This window comes from Grammomys surdaster, unplaced genomic scaffold (genome assembly GCF_004785775.1).
Source record: "Grammomys surdaster isolate TR1022 unplaced genomic scaffold, NIH_TR_1.0 220, whole genome shotgun sequence".
Taxonomy (NCBI): Eukaryota; Metazoa; Chordata; class Mammalia; order Rodentia; family Muridae; genus Grammomys; species Grammomys surdaster.
In genome coordinates, this window is record NW_021604665.1 from 15,631,506 (window position 1) to 15,635,831 (window position 4,326).

General features: G+C 42.8%; 1 non-coding gene across 1 annotated transcript; it reads left to right on the top strand.

The window, feature by feature from the left end:
• Positions 1 to 2,834: 2,834 nt before the first annotated feature.
• On the top strand, positions 2,835 to 2,966 carry LOC114625752. Its single transcript, XR_003712126.1, has one exon. It is a non-coding gene; the product is annotated as a small nucleolar RNA SNORA17 (small nucleolar RNA).
• Positions 2,967 to 4,326: the final 1,360 nt, after the last annotated feature.

Consider the following 4,326-nt stretch of genomic DNA (forward strand, 5'->3'; position numbering starts at 1 on the left):
GTCCACACTAAGAATGCCAAGCATTTAGACTGGCATTTACAACATGTAGTAAAGACTGATTCAATTCCATAATTTAGGGATAATGATGTTGTTTATGAGGATAGCAACAATAAACTATTTGGTTACTTGTGACATTACAAATATTAATCCTGCTTATAGACCTGCAGGTATAGCTAGCTCAATGGTAAAGTGTTTTCCCAGAAAACACTAAGTTCTAAATACAGTATCCTTCACCAAACAAAAAAAGAAGAGAGGAATATTTTTCTAAAATGAAAATATTCACATTTTAGCCTTGCTATTGGTTATTTATCATACTAATTGCTTTCCATATATAGTAAATTGTTTTATCAATCCTCAAAACTATCAAATGAAGTAAATATAATTGTCACCATTTTTTAAAGATAAGGTTGGGGCACAGATAAGAAAAGTTAATTTTCCTGACCCTGATTTCCATTCTGAGCAGTTTGCATTAAACAGAAATTATCAAGGACATAAATTCCTAAGTAGAAAGGGAGAAAAATTTAATGTCCCCAAAGACAGAAATAGAGCACAATGGGTACACGTGCCTATGCGCTCCTTTCTTCTCCTGAGCCAGAAGTGGTTGTGTTGACGCTCTTGGGAACCATTTAACAGCAAGAGATGCACAGGGCTTGGGATTTTCTGAGACAGAGCAAGAGCTCTATAGGTATTCTCTATATATACAACCCTAGCTAGATCCCTGCTGGGTCCACAGTATGTGAATCTTAAATAAGGAAAACAATCTAAGATCTTATGCAGCTGAGGATACATGAAATGCATTTCAGGTGGCCTGAGACAGAGTGCACAGTGTCTTTGGACCATAGTGTTAGAGGATGACTTGCTTCTTTTTTTTCCAAGCAGAAAAAAATTTTACCTCACTCATTTTATTCAAAGAGTAATCCATGAAAGCGTACATGGATAAGGTTGGGTTCTCAACACACTACCAGTGACATTGGCATTAAAAGGACCACAAGGTACATGAATGTTGAAGAGTATAAAATAACATACATGATATGTTGAAGAGATAAAATGCACAGGGTTGAGAATAGATGCCTGGGTGAAATTTGAGTCCCTACAATGGACTCTGTGTCACAAAGAAAGTTCCTTTACCTTACAGAACTTTTAAATCTTAAGTTTATAAAGTAGAATTTATATTACTATATCAATAGATTATTGTTAGCATTAAAGGAAATGGTGTACATGACTCACTCAGCTAGAGCACTTGCCTAAGCTGCATAATGCTGTGAGGTTAGGGCAGAGGAACACGTGTATGTGACACAGAGATCTAATGCCTGGAATGTAAACATAGTATTCCATAGTGCAGAGGCTCATTTAGATCTCCCACTAACTGCTCGTCGTCTTGTTAGTTTGTGGCCCTACACTGCTAATACAACTGCCTGTCCACAGGAAAACCTACATCCTAGACCATGTTTCCTGTCAAGTTCAGTACTGTCAGCAATGTTGGAGGTTACAATTGGGGAAAAGTGGGTTCTGTGAGGCTCTGTATGTAGGATCCTGTATCTCTGTAGGACTAGGGGCTGCTCTTGGAAGAGATTCTCTCTATATCCCTTAACTATGATATTTGTGAATGAATGAATTTGGGGCAGGGAGAGTAGGTTAATGAATACCTATACAGCAGACCACAGGCACCACACAGAGCCCCTATGGAGAAGGACCTTACATAATATCCACTCTGATAACTGGATGTCAGTCTACACTTTATCAAACAGGAGGAGACCTGCTCTAATATAAATAAGCCTAATAAACTGTCAGAGTGTTCTGGAAAATCAGGTCTTGGAAATTCTTGTCTTCATTTGATACTCAGGTCACTGAGGCAGAAAGAAGGGGCAGTGAAAACAGACAGAGACAGACACAACTCAGTGAATGAACAGCCTTCACAATGTTCCATATACTATGCAGGCTTCAAAGTACAAATGTGCCAACATTTCAAACAACACACATTAAAACATTCAAGGAGATACAAACCAAGAAACTGTATCACTACTAAAAAGAAAGTAAATCCAAGCATGCTAAAATTAGATTAGGTGAAAGAAACAGTCTAAGGAGTTAGACCTTATCAAGTAGCAGTTAGAGTGACCTATTAGCACAAGAGAAATAGAATTAGGGAACGCCATGGAGAGACTACATTCAATTTCAATGAAGTAAGTTCTATAGCAGAGATGAAACTAAACCTAGGTTTCTTTTTCTTCTTTGTAATTTTATATCCAGACCATAGTTTCCCCTCCCTCCTTTCCTTCCAATTCCCCTTTCCTCCATATCCACTTCTCTTCCATTTAGTTAAGATAAGGGCAATGCCTCCCTTAGATATCAACCAGCCATTGCATATCAAGTTATAGTAAGACGAGGCACTGCCTTGCCTATTAAGACTGGATGATGCAACTCAGTAGAAGGAAAAGGTCCTAAAAACAGGCAACATAGTCAGAGACAGCTTCTGCTCCCACTGGTAGGAGTCCCACAAGAAGACCAAGTTACACAATTGTAGCATATGTGCAGAGAGCCTAGGTCAGTCCCATGCAAGCTCCCTTTGAACCTGAATTTCTAAAAAACTTATCTGAACCCTTCCTTCTTATTCTGACATGACCATTCTATTCACAACTACAATAGCTTCTGACTGATTTCCTTGTCCATCTCCAGTATGTTGTATGTGTTTATGTATGTGTGTATGTGTATATACACTTCTATGGAGACCAGACAATGAATGTCTTCCTAAACTGCTCTTCAATTCTTTCATTATTATTATTATTTATTATTATTATTATTATTATTATTACTTGGATTTAAAAATATTTAATTGTCCTGCCCCTAGAAGCATTGCAGATGTGGCTGCTGTGTCACATGTGTGTCAATAGGTGGCAGAGAGGAGAGATAATCTGTCTACACTTAGTATTCCTACCTATGACTATCTGAATGATTTGTAGCCTAGAATTCCCTGAGAAAAGTGAGTCTGAGACCACCAACAGTCTCGCCCAGGGGAACTGGACAGGGAGCTAGCCTGAAATGAGCACTAGTCTAGCACCAGGCATGCCCAAATGGGCTTCTAGGAAAGGTAGCAAGCCTGAGAAGAACCATTCATGGGACCATAGGCTCAAAGCAAGAGTAGCCCAAGTGAGATAGCTACTTATGTGTGCCTGGTGAGAAGCAAGCCTGAGACGGCCACCAGACTGGCACCATGGGACTCGGAGAGGGAACTAACCTGAGATGAATATCAGTCCAGCACAACACAGGCCTGGAGTTTGGAGGGAGTGGACAATGCAGAGATTATCCTTTCCTGATGCTACTTCATAATCAGGACATAGCACTCCTGAGACAACTCCAGAGATGACCTCAAACACTCCGACCCCAGGTGCCACTAAGGGGAACAAATAAGTGGTAGAGAAATGGAAGAGAAAAAACCAGAAGGATGTGGGCACAATAAAGAGGCACAACTGGAGACTTGAGGGTAGTGAAGTACAGCCTCAAGTGAGCAGTTGGTGATGCCACCTGGGACCATGGCCTGGCAGCAGCATGGGTCTATTACCACCAAAGGCCAGGCAGACATCCCTGGTCTGGGCTGTCACCTCTGGACATGTTGATGTCTGAGGGTTGTGCAGAACTGATCCCACCACTCACCCAGGCATCCTGAGAGAGCTGGCCCCAGAAGCATGAAAGCAGGAGAACTGACCGCACCCTAGCCAATGACAGTATTCAGGAGAGCAGGCCCACATATTGCAGGAGTTATAGGTGAGCTGGCCCCAAGGATGGAAGCATGGGACAGCTGATCCTATCATTCCCTTCAGTGACATGGATGGGGAAGAAATACTGTCCTTCCCCCACCCCTTTCCCCTCCCCACCCGTGGCAAGAGGGAGACCTGGCCCTGAAGTCATGAGAACAGGAGAGCTGACCCTGCCCTTCACAAGCTGTAGCACTTGGGAGAGCGGTCCCTACACCTCACCAGGGCAGCACATTAGAACTGACCCTGGTACCAGAGACATGGGTAAGCCAATCATGAGGGTATGCACATGAGAGAGCTGGCCCTGCCACCTGTCTGCTATGTGGTGATGAGGGTGAGGGAGAGATGTCCCTCCCCCTGCCATCTATAGCAGGTAGGAGAGCTAGTCCCTAGGTCATCATAATAGGAGAGCTAGCCCTGCCCCTTACCTGCTGTAGCATTTGAGAGAGCAGACCCTGCACCTTGTCTGGGCAACACAGTAGAGCTGATCCTGATGTCTGGAATGTGAGTGAGCCACTCTTGAGGGTATGAACTTGGGAGAGCTCACCCTGCTTCTTGTCTACCAGGAGAGATGCCC